The 23,414-nt window shown below is 30.5% G+C and overlaps 1 protein-coding gene across 1 annotated transcript in view; it reads right to left on the reverse strand.

Annotated features, from left to right (window-relative positions):
- The window catches only part of LOC134715168 (insulin gene enhancer protein ISL-1-like), a 34,958-nt gene extending 18,527 nt beyond the window's left edge, over nucleotides 1-16,431 (reverse strand). The window contains exon 1 of the mRNA XM_063577147.1: nucleotides 16,413-16,431. The gene's annotated coding sequence lies outside the window, so the exon portion shown is untranslated. The remainder of the gene's footprint in view (nucleotides 1-16,412) is intronic.
- Nucleotides 16,432-23,414: the final 6,983 nt, after the last annotated feature.

A 23,414-nucleotide genomic window follows, 5' to 3' on the forward strand; every position in this document is an offset into this window, starting at 1 on the left:
TCAGTAGCAGTATTATAACCCATAAAATACTAATCATAAAAAATACCATCACAAAATATTGTTCTGCAGTTGGACAAATTAGTTGTCAAATTTCGGTTTTAATTAGAAGTTATATTTGAAATTAGCGTTAAAAGAGAATATTATGAAATATGACAATGACTTGTTTAAACAAAAAACATGATTAACAAGATTTTATTGTAAAATTTATTTAATAATATTTCATATGTCTGTAATTGCAGGCTAATATGGATGGTAGACGTATTAATAATTAATCAATTAATTAAGTCACAATACTTTTTAGAGAAATGCTTCATTTAATTTGAAACTAGAAATAATGCAAATATGATACTAAAACTTTATAAATGTGTTAAAATAGCATTAGCGTTGTTTAAGGTGCATTGAAATTAACTTTTGAAACGATTACATTCAGGTTCTTTTGGTCAAGTTTCTATCCATCCCTGGCTCTTAGATGTTTTGGTTGCACGATGCTGATGAAAATTAATAAAAGAAATCGCTCAGGACACAAATGTATATATGAAGACGTCCGCTACTACAATTCATTAGTTTAAACAGTTTCGAACATAACATCCAATCAAAAGATATCCATTCCAAGGGGAAAAGAATTAGTGTTTAAAAAATTATTATAGAGAGCTCTATGCATTTCCTTTCTGTATAAACATCATTAAGGTGGCTTGAAATCCAGAAGAGGCTGAACAGAACGGAGACAATCGTGGAAGATAAAATTTTGTCTTAGGGAGTTAAAACGTATCTAGCTGTTATAGATTATAAATTTATGATACTGTCATATAATTGCATGAGAGGTTTATATATCTAGTCATACAACCTGGTTTCATCCACCATTTGCTACATAATGAAATACCTGTTCCAAGTCAGGAATTTGATAATTCTTGTCCAGTCGTTTGATGTGTTTGAGTTTTTAATGTTGTCATTTAATCAGGGACTTTCCGTCCTCAGAGTTCAGTATTTTTTGTGATTTTACTTTTTACAGACATATATTGCACCTTATGAATCATGCCAAAGCAGAATCACCATTTATATACACATTGATACGTCTAACCAAGTGACAACTCTACGACAGATCCATCCATGATACACGGCTGAAAACACATTTTATATATTTATAACTTCTCTGAATATCAGACAAACTTGCAGAAGCAAAGGTTTGTTAATCTCTCGCCGGGATTCAAACTAGCGCATACTATTGTGATATCGAGAAAACACCTGTGTCCTGTGTCAAACGATATTGACCACCAGACATAATTCAGCTTTCGGTGGCCTTGTGTTACCTTACCTCATAGGGGGTGCTGAAGAAATGCATCGTCTTCGTTCGAAGTAAGGGAATTTTCAATGAGACAAAAACCTCACGAGAAAACCCACAGAAAAAGCCTAGATCTCTATATATAGACGTCTTCCTATAATATCTTTAATGGCAGTGTTCATACACTATACCATACCTCAAGTGGATAATGACCAGGATAAAAACAATACAATTGGCGAATACAACCAATTATTAATGACATTTGGATTTAAATCTAAAGACCATGAAAACCCGAGGAAGAAAATAGTTTTACCCATAAATCTGAATTTCCATTGTGTTTGTTTAGTTGGTCTAGTAATAAATTAATTTCGCCTGTTCTGACCATGACAGACAGTTCATTATGATAGATAAATAATTTCTCATTTTATTATTTGTTCGCCTGTATCGTAGCATCCATTACATTATCTGTTCTGATTCTTTTCTTAATAAGTTGATTCTATATAATTTGGAAGACAAATGTTATCAAAAATCAGGAATTTGTTGACTTTCGCAAATAGGTCTCGTTCAGATAAAGAATTGCGGAAATTAATTTTCTGTAATCGCATGCAGTTCTTTTTATTGTGTGAATTCACGACAAGTTATAAATTTCTGGTTGTAACATCAGAAAATGTATAAGATTACACAAGATGATAGTAAAAGTCTAAACATTATTTAGCCCAGTCACGTATAAGAAAATAGAACTTTGTAAGACGACAGGATATCACAAGAGTCTAAACATTATATAGCCCAGTCACATATAAGAACTTCGTAAGACGACTCGATATCACAATAGTCTAAAATTATTTAGATCAGTGACGTATAATAGAACTTTGTAAGACGGCACGATATCACAAGAGTCTAAACATTATTTAGCTCAGTCACGTATAAGAAAATAGGACTTTGTAAGAAGACACGATATCACAAGAGTCTAAACATTATTTAGCTCAGTCACGTATCAGAAAATAGAACTTTGTAAGACGGCACGATATCACAAGAGTCTAAACATTATTTAGCTGAGTCACGTATAAGAAAATAGAACTTTGAAAGACAGCACGATATCACAAGAGTCTAAACATTATTTAGCCCAGTCACGTATAAGAAAATAGAACTTTGTAAGACGACACGATATCACAAGAGTCTGAACATTATTTAGCTCAGTAACGTATCAGAAAATAGAACTTTGTATCGGAAAATGAAACTTTGTAAGACGGCACGATATCACAAGAGTCTAAACATTATTAGCTCAGTCACGTATAAGAAAATAGAACTTTGTAAGGCGACACGATATCACAATAGTCTAAATATTATTTAGCCCAGTCACGTATCAGAAAATAGAACTTTGTAAGACGACACGATATCACAAGAGTCTAAACATTATTTAGCCCAGTCACGTATCAGAAAATAGAACTTTGTAAGACGGCACGATATCACAAGAGTCTAAACATTATTTAGCTGAGTCACGTATAAGAAAATAGAACTTTGAAAGACAGCACGATATCACAAGAGTCTAAACATTATTTAGCCCAGTCACGTATAAGAAAATAGAACTTTGTAAGACGACACGATATCACAAGAGTCTGAACATTATTTAGCTCAGTAACGTATCAGAAAATAGAACTTTGTATCGGAAAATGAAACTTTGTAAGACGGCACGATATCACAAGAGTCTAAACATTATTAGCTCAGTCACGTATAAGAAAATAGAACTTTGTAAGGCGACACGATATCACAATAGTCTAAATATTATTTAGCCCAGTCACGTATCAGAAAATAGAACTTTGTAAGACGACACGATATCACAAGAGTATAGGTATCCGGAGTAAATGTGGAGGAATTAAGGAGGCCAATCAAACAAACAATAAAATGACCGACCTCCTTAAATCCCAGGGTATTATATTGAAGAAAACAATAATCAATGCATTGAGGAAGCATAACGTTAGCTATATCTTTAAAGCAAGATCTTACAATCGTTTTAACTCCTTTATCATGTGCATGTATTTATATGTAGACAGTAAGATTATTTTTAGTTGGTTTTAATTATTCAATTCTTTCACAGTTTGTCACATATAATGTTGCTTTTTACACTTTACTTAGCAGTATGGTGTTTGCTCCTTGTTACACCCAATTTTAACGTAAATTCATGTCCTTTGGTCTTTGGTTGAAAGTTTTCTCATTGGAAACCATACCGTATATACTTGTTTAATTTGTATATACTAATATCAATTAGCTATAGTGTACGCTTGTCCGTCGTTTGTTTTACATACAATCTAGTAAAAGTATTCATGCAATTCATTGTACAAAACATAAACTTGTCTTGAAATATTTATTCTTTATGTATACCAAGATAGAAGAAGGACAAGAAGATTGACTAAACCGTATGCTGTTGAAACTTTTTAAGAATAAGCCGCGTAAATATGTCTACCCTAAAACAATAGTGGTCTGATTTCCCGCCGAGTCATGTATAATTATTTAAGCAAATAAAGTTGAAGCAAATAGACCAATCAAGCAAGTATAGGCTATAATCATTCATTCAACCCATAGCCGTCTAAAGGTTTTAAATATTCCCAAACAACTTATGCTGAAAAAATTTCCAAAATATCTTACGACAAAAATAAGTAGTAAGTATAATGGAGATTTCAGTATAACTATAACTTTTAATTTTAGTCGTACGCTTTCTAATGAAAAAAAAAACCCTCTGTATTGTATTATTTGGGATGTATAATATCAGTGGTTGTTGCCGAGTTCTTGTTTACCGAACTTCATTTGTTGTTTATTTCAAGACATTAGTTGTCGTTTGTTTATGTAATATATACGTGTTTCTCGTTTCTCGTTTTGTTTATATAGATTAGACCGTTGGTTTTCCCGTTTGAATGGTTTTACACTAGTAATTTTGGGGCCCTTTATAGCTTGTTGTTCGGTGTGAGCAGGCTCCGTGTTGAAGGCCGTACTTTAACCTATAATGGTTTAATTTTTAAATTGTTATTTGGATGGAGAGTTGTCTCATTGGCACTCACACCACATCTTCCTATATCTATTAACAAACTTTCAAAAACTTTCCAGACATTTTTAATATCATTCTCTAATTGTCTTTTTTACGTCCGAAATATAATCTATGACCAAAACCCAAGTTTGGTATGCATAATAATCTTACGCCCTTTAGTCATTTTTAGATTCACTTGAGATTAACAAATGGCGTGGCATCAAGTTGCAAAATAAAATTGCTACAATTATTTTTTGTCCTTTTATGTTTCTAATAATTATATTATGATGCTGGTTAGTAATGAAAAACACAAAAACATCGGGGAAAGTAACGAACATTATACCAACAGATGGTTGAGCATCCTGTTATATTCTCGAGGATATTCTGTCTTGCTATCTTGTTAATCTCGTTCCAATTGCAGTCGACTACTTCAATTGTTAAAAAATATATTTGTTTACCGATTTTCAGGAACATAAACAATAGAAGCATGTTGCATGATAGAACAAGATAGCAAAAAATCATAAAGTTAATTAAACTATTTGCCCGTTATGGAAATAATATTGGAATGATACTGTAACAAGGGACAATATTTTCAGACGCGAAATGGTGTGAAATTCGTTTCTGCACGCGAATTGAAATTTCATCACATAGTTAATCATTTAATGGATGTTTCAATTTGATTAAATTGTAAACAAAATTGTTTGTTGACACCAATAATCTGTCATATCATCTACAATGGTGATTCAGTGCATATGCTGGAAGTACAACATTCTATGCCCCATACATATTATTCTTCCAAGTAAATATTTTGCCGGGTCAGAGTAAAAAACAAAAACGATCATTGAATAACATAAAAAAAACAAAAAATTAATGCTGTATGATATCTGTGATATTGATTACTTCCAACTTTGTTTACATAAACAAAATAATCTATATAAGGTCACGTGATCAGCATAAAGTCTCAGACTTTTGTAATAGTCGTATCCATCAAACAGCCATGCAATCAAGGAATGATTTAAAAAAAAATGGTATAATAATATGAAGACAATGCTTCATTATGAATAAACATAATGCATGCTAAAAAAAAACCTATGCCGATTAGTATATTTAAGAAACAAAACCTTTAAACTTTGGTAGACAAGAGAAAAACCGAAAACTTCTATTCATCATTACGAATACCAACCTCTCCGTCTTCTCTGAGTTTCACACTGTATGTATATATAAATAAAGAATATAAAAAAAATCGTTTCTCTTTTTTTTCCCTTTTTTTTTTTTTGGGGGGGGGGGGGGGTTTAAAATGCTTATTCTTGTAATGCAATAGTATTGCTTATTATATACAAAGTTTCATTAGTCTAAGATAATTTGACAACACCGGCAAGGAAAAAAACACAACGAAAAATCTACCAAAAGTCAAACACAGAAAGCCTACAGAAAACAAACTAGAAAACATTTTTAAAGACCGAACATTTTAATTTTTAAACAAAGACAAATTGGAAATACTTCTTCAAATGAGTTCTTCAAACCATAACATAGATTTTATCTTTTCTTCCTGTAATTAGCGATTTTTAGATATTTAAGACATAATATCTTAAAATCAAAGTTCCCGAGTTTTACAACTGTTCGTTGTGCAACCGGGTATGTTTGGTGGCGACCTAGGCATGCGTGAAATGGATCACAATGGTAGGAGGGATAATTACCACGTACAGGATTCTAACTCATCTTAATACACGTGTCTTTGGCAAGGTAATATGACGTTGGGCTGTTTGTTCAATTATATCTCTAATTTCAACTGCAAGATAAATTCCGGATACCTGTTTAGGAAAACCGTATTACATTCTATAATTTAACTCTGGAAACGTGGTCTCTACTCAGCCTCGTGTTTCATCGAGTGATTTAAATGTCATGGCAGATGGTCGGACTTAACCTTCAAACTAAGAAGTGTAGAAATAGCGATTGTTATCCGACCCCCGGAGAACACAGCAGATAATATAGTCACTATCATTATTGTTGTAACGTGTATTTGATATCAGAACACAATTGATTTTCAAGTACAGACAAAACCGTCAATTACGCAATTAGATGTAAATCTAAACATTTTTGACAGAAATTGGATCTGCAGAATATGGTTTTAATATGATTGCATCCATCGATAAAAAATAAAACAATATCATTATAAACATGTATATTTTCTATAAGTGCAAAAAGTTCATGAAAAAAGATGCAAAATATGTCAATGAGACAGAAATAAAAGACTGTATACTTGGTATCTTATTTTTTTTTCTCAATTTTTTTTTAATCCATTTTAATATGTTCTGTCTTTTCATGTATAAAATCTATTCAACAATTAACCCCCCCCCCCCCCCCCCCACCGGATTTTTTTTAGCATTGCATATAGTGGCAGCTGAGGGTGAATTTTTTTTTTTCTCAGGGTCAAAAACAAATTATTTTTTTCTCAAAAACTGTAAACACAGCAGATAATGTGTCGTTGAAAACAAACTTTTTTGTCCAAAAATATTCATAGCCGCCCCCCCCCCCCCCCCCCCCCTCCCGAAAATCAAATGGTTGCTGCCTTAGTCAATCGTAAAATGTTATGGGAACGATGATAGCTTTAAGTTAAAAAAGTGACTGTATACGGATGTGAATTTGGTTTGAATATTGTAGTTCCTTTTGAACGACCACTATTTTAGACTCTTATAATTAAGAGTTTGATATAATTATATTGCATATAGCTTCGGATTTTATGGTGACGTCTTTTGCTGTTTTTTTGTCATTGGTTACTGTCTCACTGACATAAATTCCACATTCCCTTTTAATCCTATTTATAGTATAACAGTATCATGTTACAAAGATTGCTGCATTTCAAATAACCCGAAAAGTCTACAAACATGTTATTACCATAGCGGATGGCTAATAAACTTGACTTATGTTTCCTTACTTGCTCCAGAGGCAAATAAATAAAATTAAAGAACTACACGTGGCAAATAGTTACGATCGTTAACTCTATAAAATTCTTTTATTAGCGTCATAACCTTTTTTGTTCACAACCAAAACGAGGAAACAAAACTAACTGCATTGAGAACATTTCCTTTTTAGAATGGTCTCGTCCCTATCTGCATGCAAAGGTCCAATAAATAATGACCATTCATCACTGCTGACATATAACGGGAAATTGAACTTGGTCATGCTTCGTATTTGTGACGTCGTGGGAGCCCAGTAATGGTTGCTTATTTTCAAATTGAGGATGTTTATGTGTTTATTAGAACAGAGTTAAAACATTGAAGTCTCGAGGGATGTATATTGGTTGTGGCATCGTTTTGAAACCAAATACTGCACTGATTGCTTTAGTGGAGGACATTTTGAGTTTTCTATTTGTTAGTCGTATCAGTATATCTTTACCATGCATTATTCATATTCTACTGTAAAACACTTTGTATCAATAGCATAATTACATTTGTGTTAACCACGTAATCATTATAATCTTTGTCTAGTTAGCCCATTCGAGGATACTTAGGTTTTTTTTGGCATCATAGATAAATACATGTCTCTTATTCAAATGACATTTTATATTATTTTGCTGAATTAGAAATATAATGTGCTACACAATAGAATTATTGTTTATTGTTTAGAAAAAATCGACATACAAAAAAAAAATCCCATTAGCACAAATTGGTGTGGAGAATAATATTGAGTGACACACTTCAAAAACCCTCATAGAAAAATATCCAGAAACAGGAAAATAGAATTCCTCAATATATTTATAATTATATTTATCAATCAGTTTAAACAAAGAAAAACATATTTTATATTCATTTGACAAAGTTAATTAAAAGAACAAATAAACTCAACTTATAAAAGTTAAGCTTTATTATAAAAAAAAAACAAAAAAACAAGGTCCATTTGTCATCACGTATAACTTATCACCCTTCAATTGTGTTTGAGGTTCAAGACAACAAAAAAAAAAGAATTCCTTTGGCATTTTTTTGGTAAATCAAATGTATGTTTTTATGAATTGAATATGTTTTATCCAGTATACTTCCGATTTTATATTTACAAGTAGTCTTTGATTATTATGATTTATAAAAACGGTTACCGGAATTACCTATATATTCATCATATTATTGATTGGAAACAGAAAACATGTTTGATTTAAACTGCAGCAGGTTTTGAAATACATTCTACAGTTCAATGCGTAACTATCTATCCAAATTGTATATACAAAATCGTATCTCAAGTAGTTTAGGATATATTCAAATGCGACTTTCTTTATATAACAAAATTTGTTTTACATGCACACGTATAAAAATTGCGGTTTCTGTCCTTTTAACGTTGTTTTCAATTTAGACTTATACATATAAATACATACACAGTGTCTGGTGTATTTCATGTGTGCAAAACGAAATACGAAAACCGGAACAAGATACTTTGAGACAAGTTAGCATTAAAACTATAAGATAAGTATCTTAGTCTAACAGCTGAAACCCACCCTAAATCACATGGGAAACACAGGAAATATGATGTAATAACTTAACAATTATCAGACACCTTTTTTTGTCTGTTTCCCAAATACGTAACATCGTCCACGGGAAGATATTCAAAAATCTTTGCCTTAAAAATGTTTTTTTTTCTGATTTAATTCATGTTGCTGTTTGTTTTTTGTTTCTTCTTAACTATAGACACAGAAATACATTTTCTTGGTATTTCTTCTGACTTAAGGTGGCTCATGGGTACAAATATTTTAGCAAAAAATTAAACCTTTATTTTTTCATTACAAATTTTATTTATTACACTATTAGTTGTTACTTTATGATATGGTACAAAAAACAACCCAAAAAAATTATTTGGTTTGGCCCCAAATGACTTTAAAAATTGAAAAAGCTCCAAATTATCTCCCTTTGGTGCAAAAATGCCATTTTTTGGCCTTAAATTTGAAATATCTTTTTTAACTCATCGGTGACCTATATTTTTTATTATTGTTTTCAAATAAGCTGTACATAAACTAAAAAATTGTAAAATTTAAGTGATTTCTTATATTAGGTTATTTTTTTATTTCGATATTTCCTTTTTTTCTCCTATTAGTTCAACAGAAAAAAAGGACATTAACAAAAATGTATGCTTCTTCCAAAGGCAAATTTTAGCTTAAATGAACGGTGACCCCATTTTTTTATTTCATTTTTCTTTTAAGAATATAATAAAGATTATTTATGAAAAAATATAGCGAAATCCTATATTAGAAAAAAAAAATCATTTATACCCAGGAGCCCCCTTAACACTCAATATTATAATACAGACGCTACTTTGATCATAATGTGCTAAATAGAAAATATAAGTGATCATTCCAAAAAAATAAAAAAATAAAAATGTCTGTTTTGAAAAAAATATATCCATTTAGTCATACAAATTTTATAAGTGACAGTTCACGATTATTACAAACGAAAACAGTAACAATTTAAAACTAAACCAGTTCTGTTTATAAGAAAAAAATCAATTTCGTAATATTGCATCTCACTAAATCACGTGGCGCAGGTGCGTTCGATTTACCTCTTTAAGTTATAATTTTGACAAAATTATGATAACTTGTGCCCCGTCAATTTTTGAAGAGGAAAATAAATCTGCAGCAGATTTAAACCAAAAGATGATGAAGTGTGTTATGAACAAGAGTTGTTAAAGTTAAGTATCACTTGAAGAAAGCCTCAATTACACTTCATAAATATATCTCCAGATGGTTTTCATTGTAAAGAGGAGGATTGATGCAAGCAAAACATTAAATTATCATATGAGACATCTGTCCGCTTACAATAACAATATGATAAATACTTATAAAAAAGCAATTTTCATTATATTAACACGAATTTTAATTATACATACAATATATAGTGTTTTCATTGGCACTTAGATTGCATTAAAGTAGATGTAATAAATTTAGTTTGTAATCATCCACGTTTTTTTATTTCTATTTAAGAGCTTCTTTATATTTTACCTCAGTAATGAAAATTAAAAAAAAAGGCATGCAATACCTGTTTGAATAAGAGAACGCGCTAGTAGGATCTTGCTATACCTTTGAGTACTGAAAACCTTCCATCCTTTACGGGTAGACTTTACATAGATAAATATAGTCGTATAAGATAAACAAAATGAGTATGTTAAATTTGATGTATGCCTTTTTGTGCTTTTTCGTTACATTTGTTGTTTTTATCGTTATTAAGATGATAACACAATATTGACTGCTGTACCCCTATTTTTGACATTTTTACTCTTTGAGTATGTTTGTTTTGTTCATGCATCGTTGACAATGTAATGGAATTTGATACGACTGTCATACAATTGAGAGGTTTAGCTAGCTATAAAACCACGTGCAATCCACCATTTTTTTTACCTTAGAAAATGCCTGTACCAAGTCAGGAATATGACAGTGGTTATCCATTCGTTTGATATGTTTGCACTTTTGATTTTGCCTTTTGATTTTGGACTTTCCTTTTTGAATTTTCCTCGGAGTTCAGTATTTTTGTGTTTTTACTTTTTGATATACTGGTCATCGTTACAAAGACTATACATTATGTTTAGGATCTTTCAAACAACCCTTTGAGTATATATGCACAACTTTTGGAACAATACTTTTGCAATGCTAAAGACATCTGTTGAAAAAACCATTACAAGTTTAAGATAAAGTTGTGTGCAAAACACTACTATCAAAAATATGAAAAGTACTCCAAAATATCCAAAACAATATCTAACAATTTATATAGATATATATCTTCTAAATTCAAATTTCAAAATATGTCAGATGATATATATATTTGAAAATTTCCAACTCACAAAATTAGAAAAACAAAACAGTATCATTAAATACATAGTTTTCTTAGAAGATTGAATATAGTCGGTAAAGTCATATATTAAAGTTTATTTTTTCTCTCGCATGTCTGATGCTAATGGTTTTGTTAAAACCCTCGTGATTTGACATTGTTGTGTTAATATTTAGCTGTTTCTTTGGCAACCATATTGGTATGCATGTCTTTATTGTAATATGATTGATTTTGTCATGCGAGGGAGGGACTTGAAACGCCATCAAACCTACAGTTTAACTCTTTGCCTTTACATGCTGAGTTCATATACCCATTGCTCAGTTCGTGTTTACAATGCTGAAATCAAATTCCAATTGCTGAGTTCATACACTAAGCAACTGATTGACATATTCGTAAAGGTAGACATGATTTCAGCATTCTGATATTAGTACAGAAACCGCGAATTGTTTTGCTAGCCATAAAACCTGGTCCAACCCATGTACCATTTTTCTAAAAACGTCCTTTTCCAAGTTAGGAATATTGCATTTGTTTGGCCACGAGCATCACTGAAGAGACATGTATTGTCGAAATGCGCACCTGGTGCAATAAAATTGGTACCATGAAAATACGGATTTTTGTGTTATTAAAATTTGCTGTTACAAAATATTAGAAATTATTTTAAATTAAGGAATGTATCTCCCTCATGCAAAGCTCTGATTCCTTTCATGGATTTGGCTATACTTTTTTGACCTTTTGGATTATAGCTCTTCATCTTTTATATAAGCTTTGGATTTCAAATATTTTGGCCACGAGCATCACTGAAGAGACATGTATTGTCGAAATGCGCATCTGGTGCAATAAAATTGGTACCGTTAATTGTATTATCAAGTATAGTTCTTTTCCATTTATGTTGGCGTTTATTGTTTCTGTTGTTCCTTTGTTTTCCTCTTATATAGTTGATGTGTTTCTCTTGTTTTTAGTTTGTAACCAGGATTTGTTTTCTCTCAATCAATATATGAATTTTGAACGACGGTATACTACTATTACTTTTATTTACAATTGATTTTGTCATATATAATGGTTGTCAAATTTTGTAAATATCTCGAACATCTGAGAGATCGTAACTGTTGGTATTAGAAACTTTAATTTTAAAGGTTTAATTTAGGACTTTCAGGTCTTTCTATCTTGAAAATGTTACATGCCAACAGATATATAAAAAGACAACACCATATTCATTATATTGTGCTGAATTATTTCAACGACAGGTTTGAATTATGCCAAATCTAAACTTTCATATAGACAAAATTAGGTTTGCTATACAGCAATGATACACAGTACAATAAAGTGATTGTTTTAAGTTAATTTCAATCAACCAATTTGGTTTTTTCTTTTTCTTTTTTAAGTTTATTTTGCAAACATTACGCCAAATCTGTCCACATATTTGTTCTCATCCCGTTTAGAAAGATAGTAATTTCTACTTCTAATCCTCAAATATTTAACTGTTCAATTATGAATATAATACATTAATGATATTTGTACAGACATCGATTCTGATAAATGTATCCCTCATGGTCGACTCTAACAATTTAACATCTAAATTGAAAGGTGAAGGTTTTATTTTCAAACCTTGCTTAATATTATTACGCATTACATTTATAATGTGGTGTTTTAATATTTTACTACACCTCTGAAATTTCAAATGTAGGTCGTTTTTATCATAATTTGAAGGGAGGAAAAGTGTAAATCCTAAAGATTATTCTAAAGCTGTAACATTCAAAAATAGTCTTTTATTCAGTACAGCAATAATTTGAAACCAGAATATATGCATAATGACAATACTTTTTTGAAACAATGCCTTAACTGATTAACATTTTTTTTTATCTAACACGATGTAAAGCATTCAACACACATATATACAAAAAAAGTAAAATCACAAAAATACTGAACTCCAAGGAAAATTCAAAAAGGAAAGTCCCCAATCAAATGGCAAAATCAAATGCGCTAACACATCAAACGAATGGATAACAACTGTTATATTCCTAACTTGGTACAGACATTTTCTTATGTAGAAAATGGTAGATTAAACCTGTTTTTATAGGTAGCTAAACCTCTCACTTGTATGACAGTCGCATCAAATTCCATTATATTGTCATCGATGCGTGAACAAAACAAACACAACAATAGGTAATAATGTCAAAAATAGGGATACAGCAGTCAACATTGTGTTATCATCTTAATCACTATAAAACAACAAATGTAACGAAGAAGCACAAAAAGGCATACATAAAATTTAACATCCTCATTTTGCTTACATTACAAAACATCCTGATATATTTCTTGTGATGTTGTCTCATGTAAATAAAACCTAAGGTTTTCATCTTAAACCATACCGTAGTTTAAAACGCAAGACAAATGCAATAAAATAAACGGTACCAATTTTCTTGCAAAGTATGCTCTTAAACTATCCTTCTTTTCAAATTGATAAAGCAAATCTATGTAAATAACATGGGATTTATTAAATGCCAAGTTGTATAATTGTAGTATACTATTAAGTTCTGTGGATATCTTTTCATTGAAAAGACGTCACGAATTAATGTATATTATAAAATAAAAAGATGTGGTATGATTGCCAATGAGACAAAATCACAAGAGACCAAAAGGACACAGACATTAAGAACTATAGGTCACAATACGGCCCCGATAAGACAATGTAAAAGAATTCAAACGAGAAAACTAATGCATGATTTTGAATTGTTTTGACATTAAAATTGCTTAAAGTCATAAGAAACCTCAAATTAAAAAAAAATATACATATATGTTTTTCTGGAATTTTTTTTGAATTTGTCCACATTTAGAAGAAGTTTACTTATTTTTAAATGCTTGCTTCCAGGAAGCAATTCGCCGACATATTCTCCGTATGCATAGTGACCCGAGCGTAACCCTCCTCGTAAAAATCCGGTGATCGCAATACGCATGGGTCTGTCATTGAAATAAACAAATATCTGATTATACATGTTAAACACGTGCTCAATACCCATGCTTTTTGTGATTTGTTTACTATAAGGTGACAATCGGTAAAACTCGGCTTCAAAACACGGCATTTTATGAGCAGCCATATTTGTTAAATCATAACAAACAGAGAGAAAAAAAATTGACGATTATATGATATATTTGCGAAAATAATGATAAAATCATGCACAGAGGACTAAGTTTAATATGATATATACATGCATTGGTTCAAGAATTGGATACACATTATTTTTCACCACTCACTCGTTTCATATGACTTTAAACCAATTTTTAATGCGGTTATACATAATTTTTGTTTCAAGTCTTTGAAAAAAAAATGTATACAGAAATACCGAACCCCAAGGAAATTTCAAGTCGGAAGTTCCTTATATTAATGCAACATACGCACATGACGATAGAAGTGTAATTAGATTAAATATTTTAGTGCAAATGTATAACTGAATGATTAATAAATGTTTGTTGGTCAACATATTATTTGTTTATATATATATATTTCTTTCTTTACAAATATTTAAATCCTGTCATTTTATGAAATTACGACCTAAGCAATTTTTTTTAGATAAAAAACAGCAAAATATTGTTTTCAAATATTGACGTAAAAATTTGGCCGGAATATAAAACATATATGATTTGATAAGACACAAGTATTACAATTACTTTTATTAAGGGGGTTCAGTAGGACGTCAATTTCTTACACCTTTTTATAAAGGGGCTACCTACGGGTGCTGAATTTGCTCGATACTTTGTCGCATTCTGTTGTTATCTATTCTTTGGTCGGGGTGTTTTCTCTTTATCATATAACCTATTTCCATTCTAAATTCTAACGACGGTTAGATATAAGCTAAGAACGTCTTTACAACAATTTCACATATTATGTCACTGTGACGTCATACACGTCAAAAGTAATAAAACGAAAATAAACTTAACAAATTTCGTGCACCCGAAGTGCTTTATCTTAGTTAACTGAAACAACAAAAAATTGAAATCGAGGGCTATTTGCACAAATAAATACATATATACTAGATATTTTTCTTAAATTGAACATAATTTCAGAGGTTCAAAACTAACATAATTTTAGAGGTTAAAAACAATCTCTTGAATTTAAGAATTTCTTAAAAAATCTCAGCTTATTCAATGGGAAAATTATAAATTTGATAACTTTCTTTTCCAGGGCATTCTTCTGAAAATCTTGACACAATGCATGTATTCGCTCTAAATTTGATATTAACTCTCTCAAACATATTCCCACATTTTTGTATTTATTATGTATCTGTCTTTTGAATGAAACACAGACAAGGCGACGAAGAAGAACAAATGAATATTGCACGAAATATTTTACAAATAACGAATAGAACCACGTAAGTATACATAAGTTTGCATTAGTATCCTAAAATTTATCGAATCAAACATCATGTTTGATTCAGATAAAATTTCTTAAAAGAAATTGAAATGTAATGTTTTAATTATATGACTGCCTACACCCATGATGCAAATGAAAAATGTCCTTTTGGAATAAAATTTTCCCGTAAACTACAATTGTTCAACTAGTGTATATTGTTTTGTTATAATACTAAAGGTTTTGTGATATATTGACGCCCGGTATCGAGGAATATAAAAATGCATGCTCCTTATTTTCAACAATAATATTATTGAGGAATGAAAATAAAATGTAATTTCGATGTATAAATGGTCTATTTTGTTCTACGTGTTGTACTGGTCTAAATATGTATAAGCGTACACAACTTGTAAACTCATTAATCTTATTATCTGACGCCCATTGTGTCACAAGTTTTATAAAATAGGAAAACAACATTTCATAAATTTCATACATTCGAAGCGATTTTCCTAATTTACCTTCACCAGAAACACTCAAGTCAAATGTTTGAAAGCCAAAATAATAGTTGAAGAAATTGAAGATATAACTGGTTTACTATATTTAATAAAAAAAAAAACACGTATTGTTTTTTTTAAGTTTCAGGCAATATTAAATATGAATTTGGTGATTAAAACGTACGTAATGTATTTGTTATTTATATCCAATAATATATATATATTTAGTCTTTTATTATAAAAAAAAAAAAAATAGATATTGAATAGCATTTCGTAAATTTTTAATTAATTCCTCGAATATGTCATTCACATTTAAATTACTTTCTTTTCTATATTAAAATCAATTCCACTATAAGAGTTATAATTAATCCAGTGTGTGTCTCATTAACAGCTAATTTTGTTAAAAGTAAATTGCATAATGCAAGTAATTCCAGAAGGAATTAAATTTCTGAGACACTGATCAATATGATATTACCTGTAGCTTACACTATCACAAAGAATATAATCTGTCTTTGGTAACATCTTTTTCTGAAGAGCAGTCGACTGGAAAATTTAATCCAGCTTTCAGGATTCGCTTTGGCTATTTAGGAAAGCTCAAATGCTTATTCTACAGCCAACTTTATACATAGAAATTTCGAAATTTATCCGCACATTGTTTTATAGCACTATTTAAAACCTGAGGTTATTCCTTCGAAAGATTTTAAACACTTCTCTCTGTTAAAAGAAAAACATTTTATCCGTGGTAAACTATTTAATTCCCAAATAGTTCCTGGTATAAATGTTTATGGAATTGATAAACATAACAACTATTCTTTACTAAGGAATGCTACTTCTTAATGTTAAAGAATTGCTGGAATCTATAAAAGCTTTAATCAAAGCAAAGCAGGACATATTTCATATATGAAAAATATGTTATACACCTTTAACTATCCAACATTTATCTATCGTCGTTTGGTTGGAAGTGAAAAATTTATTTGATGCAGAATCTTTTAACATTAAAGCATAAACAATTTTGCTAATATCCTGAAAGGCCGCATCCATTAAGCAGCATTTCCTAGAGGGAACACGTCCAACAAACACGCTTTTTACATCTAAGTATTTTACATGGTTTCCCACTAAGCATATACAAATAACATGCATTTAGCATTTAACACGATTTTGCTATTATGGCTAAAAGTGACAGCAACATCATTTAAAGAGGGAGAAAATAAAAAATCGATTTATTTCTGATCATCTTAATAGGAATGATAATTGAGATGGGTTCAAAGTAATTGACAAAATGCAATATTACCTAATGCACACCGGAGGAATCACAAATGCACATATCAAAATTTATTATTTACTTTCTCTGTCATTAGTAATATTGGACTGTGGATGTTGGCCCTCGTTCATCAAGCACATTAAGTTATCTTGCTAATGGCACTGTCTGCTTTGAGATACTTTTGTTGATTGCAGATCCATTAATTCATTAAAGCTTTACTTTATCATTGACTCTATGATTCTAGTCTAAACATAACAGTAAATGGCATTATCCATAGTTCTATCTCTGTGAAGAAGTTATTGATTTTTAGAGGCTATGAAAATGTGAAAAATACCAGTCCTTTAATCGTTGTTGATATCATTGCTGAAATGTAAAATAGGAGAAATGGACAACTCATGTTTCAAGTAATCAATTTTTGACCCTTTGGCATAAAAGATGTAAGTCAACAGGGTAATGTGGCACCGCAATCATCACTGTATTCTCTGATAAATCTAAATTTACAGAACAGAGATTTTCGATAATTCTTATTGTTTAGTATTGTAAAAACCGTTTTGGTGAGTAAGAACTCAATGGTACATTGACTTAAGACTGAAATATCAAAATACAAAACTTATCAGATCTTGTATTTCTTTCTTTTTTTATCTTTTTTTTAAGGAAATATTAATCTTCATTCAAGAGTTTTGTTTTACAGTCTTAAGAAATCGATAGCATAAAAATATGTATAAATGTTTTATTCTATTTCTAAAAAAAGATTAAATCTGATAAAAGACTGCGAATTTTCGAGGACGTCCTAACGCATCTGTTTATTTTAAACTAACCGCCAATCTTACAATCTACATAAGAAAATGTATGTACCATGGACAGGAATATGACATTTGTCTTCCATTTTTTTTATCAGAACTTTTGATTTTGCTATATGTCTGGGGATTTTTTGTTTAGAATTTTCCCAGAAGGTCGGTGTTTTTGTTATTTTACTTTTCCCAACAACATCAATAAATGACATATCTAGAGAAGCAATGAACATTGCACTATAGTGATATACAAAATAAAATCACAAACATACTGAACTCCGAGGGAAATTCCAAACGAAAATTTTCCAATCAAATCGCAAAATCCAAAGTACAAACGCATCAAACGAATGGATAACAACTGTTATATTCCTGACTTGGTACATGCATTTTCTTACGTAGAAAAACAGCAAACTGTTACGTCTTTGCTACTTTTCTGTCACAGGAAACAAATCAAAATGCATATTCAGTTTCTGCAAGTCCTTCGTTTTGAAAGTTGATGTGGTTTGCATTGGCCAATCTAATGGATAGGAAGAATGCTTATTCAAATGAAATAATGTAAGTCGGTCCGTGATAGAGAGTTGTCTTAATGACAACAATATACTACATGCATCTTCTTATTTCTATTACATGCATCTTCTTATTTTTATAAGTGCGATATTTGAACATAGGTAAACTACTGTTGCGTCCTTAAAAGGTTTCGTGTGTAGTATTTGATATAACTCTGTTTATGAAGAACCAATTTAATGATGAAATTATGCACATTATGCAACACAGAAATTGGATATAAGTATATGCTTTGTCATAATACAATCCGTCTTGTGCTTTTTATTTTCCAATTTGCTAATAGGACTTTCCTTCAGAATTTTCCTCTGAGTTCCGCATGTATGTTTTTTTTAACTTTTTGCAGATCAGGGAATTGACATATCATAGAGTCTTAAACAAATTGGGGTATAATTATTATTCAGAACATTTTTATCTGACTCGACATTGTTTATGCAGCTACACGTAATGTTAGGATACTGATTGAAGAATATGTGTTTGTTAGATTGTGAAACTGATTTATTTACAAATCATCTACTTCAAATGTGACCAATGGTTTCACACTAGCCAACACCATTGGGAGAAAACTTTGGAAGAGCAAAAAGTTGAATAATCTAAAATTCTGTACTTAATGAGACAAAACCCGGTCGGGAAATATTAATATAATAATAGAATAGTCGCAAGTTACTCCCACCAAATTATGCATATTTTGCAACCATGATGTAAGTTATAGGCTAATAATGTTTCGAAGAAGATTTTTATAACATGACCAATGCAAATAGAGTGATTTATGGGGCAATTATCTTTTATTTTTTATTTAAAACAAAACTTTAAGTTTTACTGATAAAATCGTACTTACAAAATAGATAAATGATGTACAATCATTTATTAAAGTTACAGTGGCGTAGGAGTGGTCTGACAAGTGACAAGCAAACTAAAAAGGAAAAAAATATTTTTACTTAAATTTAATAAAACTGAAGTTATCTTAATAATGTTGTGTACCCCTGCTCCGTCGCTAGTGAAACTCTGATTATTATTCTGTTATAATTGCGATTATATACTTACGTCATGTTCAGATGAAATGTTTTCTCGCATACGTATATTTGTTAATAACTGATATATTGAAAATTCTGAAAATGCAGAAAAGGTGCAGAATATATAAAATCGTAGGCCATGGAGACCTCATGTTACAATAATTTTTCTCTCGCTTGAATGTAATCAAGTTATTTTTATATAAACCTTTAGTCTAGTTAACAGTAATTATGCGTTAATAAATTATTATTTTTCATTTTTTGGTTCTGTATCATTAGATCGGTTTAATGAATTTTAAATGATCTTTTAACGTGACATCACCAACAATCAACAGATTCCTAAATCTTTGAAGTTGTTATAAATATAAACAATTTATTGTAGAAAATATGCCTTTCCTTCGATTTTACAAAGCATTCATTTATCGAAATTTGATGTTTTATCTTGTATTCAGGAGGTATTTGTTCCTCTAAAAACGGTGTGTATAACGATAATATATAAACACGAATTATTTTATCATTCAAAAACTCTATAAAATGTTAGTATGAGAATTATCTAAAATTATTTTGGACCCCAAAGCTAAAATAGGAAGTGTCAAAGGTTGGTTCATTTGTTTAAACCGTACTCATCGTTTACTAAACTAAAATGAATCTTTCACTCTGTCACGCATCGTTTTCAATATAATGAACGGTTATACAAGTGAGAGGTTTAGCTAGCTAGCTATGAAACTAAGTTTAATCCACCATTTTTTACACAAGGAAATACGATTACCAAGTCTGGGATAAGACAGTTGTTTCCATTCGTTTGATGTATTTAAGCTTTCGTTTTTGCCATTTAATAACGGACTTTCTGATTTGAATTTTCCTTGGAGTTCGGTATTTTAGTTATTTTACTTGTGACTAACGTTCATAAAACATAGAAAAAGTCTAGCACAATTTTGTGCAATGCACACACTCTATTTTATTTTCTTTATCGACAAGATTTTCTAAATATCTAATGGAAAAACATAAACTATTCATTTTGTCACATTATGATCTGTCTGAGTACCTTATCTCTAGCTGGCTAATGGAAGGAATTGATTTTAGTGAAACTGCTATCTGTAGTATCTTATGTAATTGCGTATAATATATAAAAGGAGATCGTCATCTAACCAGGACGGGGTTACTTTTAGAGAAAAAAATGGAATCATGTCATTATGATAAGCTTTGTCTTAGGATTAAGGCGCTTCCGTTTCCCCATACAGCGTCAATTCATTTAGGAGGATTTATCACTCTACTGATATTTTAATGTTTAATCCATTTTACATTGCAATTATACTAAATATTGTTTAAAAATAAACTCAGAAACCTACTATAACTACTTTGAACCTGTGTGGTTCGGGTTTTACAAACTAATAGGTGAATAACATTGCTGTAAAAGTGATCTCAATGTATATATGATTATCTAGCCTGAGAGCACAGAAAAAATTAACACCAAGTCACTACTGATTTTATAAATTAATTTTTAGAGAAATAGTTATAACATCGGTTTTTTTTTTAAATTTCTAAATACCTCGTAATAAACATTAACAACATATTCTTATAAAACGACGAAAAAATAAATATAGGCAAATTGTTTTTTTTCTTGTAATTCAAAATGTCCTTTGCTATTTGAACATCATACCATCCGTCTTTTGAATGAGATCAATAACTAAATTAAAGGTTTTAATTATTTTTTATTGTATTTTAACACCTGAATTGATTGATCAAAACCAAGGTGTGTTGGTCAACAATCTGTCTGTTTGCAGAAAATGTGGTCTTTCAGATTTGACGGAATTTCATTTATTCCCTTTTAAAGAAAAGACATACGACAGGTAGGTGCAGACGACACAAGGTGGCGGCATTGTTCGCGTGCAGGTCAGGTGACCGTAGTTGAAATGGTCGTTAATAATAACGAATGTGCGTGTCAATTGTCTAGCAATACAACGCAATTAAATGACTTGCCAATATTGCATGGAACCGTATCAATTAATTGATGAATTTCATTAATAAATACTGGAGGATATCAAACGCTTTCGCGAGTATTTTCTTTTCTCACGCTATAAGCACGTGGCGATTCAAAGTAATGAGGAGACGGGTTTTGTCAAAGTGAACAAACCAAAAATACAGCAACACGTTTACCTGTCTTCTACAGACCAACTAAAAAAATATTTGACAATTTTATATCGATAGCTTAATCATATGGGTTTAAATCTGTCAATTTTTATAACGGTATTTTGCAATGGATACCGAACAAAGTTTTATTGGAATAATTTAGAGATATTCTGAATTATTCATATAATAAAAGATTATATCACAAATCATTTGAAGTCTCCAGATAATTAAAAACTAGAAAGAATCTAAATTTTCTCACGAGAAAACATATAATTGTATTATTTTGTCGTCAACTTGAAATGTGTTATGTAAAGTGTTTTATTAATTTGCATGAAACAATTGTGATGAATAATTAAAGCGTTGTCGAATATGGCAAATATACACATGTAATTCAAGAAAACAGTTGCAATTAAAGTATTGTACAAATAGTGTTTTAATCAACTGGGTGTGTATGGGAATTAAACATACCCTATTTGCTATGCCTACATGAGGTATCAATCGTATTTTATGATTGGGAAATAGATTGTTGATATTTATAGATTGACAATCATCGGAGGGTATTCAATGAAGAGCCCAAGAACACACACATTAAAGCAAGTAAAGTCGACTCCAGCAGTTTTATTTGATATTAACAGATACCCGCGACAAACATTATTACTGTCAACAAATACGGGAGTTTTGTTTGCATAATTAATATTCTAAAACTATTTAAAGGCTAGAATATTTGATGCTTAGAAAAAGATATCCCAGTAAAGAAAATATGGTTCTTAAATATATAAAAATCTGATAGTGGATACCTACACATAAGAACGATAAACAAAGGATCTTCGTCTTAAACAAACATATTCATGAAAAAATATAACTTCAAATTGGTTTCGGTATAATTAATCTAAGTCAAATTGCAATTTGTTTTAACATATATATTCTGCAATTTCAGTAAACTGTTTACACTTAATCAAGTCATGTTTGCATGAAGGTTTTGACTACTGTTCTGATGAGGCATATCAAAACATCAGACTACGCAACCATGCGGGTGTGTGCAATAAACTGCATTACATTCGGGGTATTCGTTTTCAATTTTAGTTGAGGATGAATAACGCTATAAAATATGTGATAGCAATAAAAAATCCAGGAAGAACAATATTTGGAATAAAAATTTGAAGTGCCACTGTGAAAGTGTCCATGCACATTATTTGCTTCTGATATATGATTAGTAGTAATAACTTCTTATATTGTTTTCCATAATGATAACTTGACAGAGATAACAAAAACAAAATCACAGCTTTCGACTGCATTTCCGTTTTACATTTCCGGTAAAAGCAACTGCTATGCTTAATATTCATAACTTTTCATTTTCCAAAATATAGAGTGTCTGTTTTTATTTATAAAGTTAATGAATATACACGCGCTGTTTGCTGGGAGTCCGACATAGAAACGTGCTTCAACATACGATACTGAATATTTCAGTGAATTAGTTCTGACAAAAACTTCAACAGAAGCAATTAACCTAATGCACAATTCGTATCAATGTCACAGTGATGCTGGCACATTATTTCTAGGATATTCAGAAAAGAACTGAAATATGACGACTTTTTGACATGATGTCTGGAATTGTATAAACTGATAAATTACCACACACAAATAGCTTTGATTGGATGTTTAGAAATATACATATGAATTGAAAAATGAGGGTTGCATCCGTTAAAAAGAAAAAAAAATAAGAA

Source organism: Mytilus trossulus, chromosome 4 (genome assembly GCF_036588685.1).
Source record: "Mytilus trossulus isolate FHL-02 chromosome 4, PNRI_Mtr1.1.1.hap1, whole genome shotgun sequence".
Classification (NCBI taxonomy): domain Eukaryota; kingdom Metazoa; phylum Mollusca; class Bivalvia; order Mytilida; family Mytilidae; genus Mytilus; species Mytilus trossulus.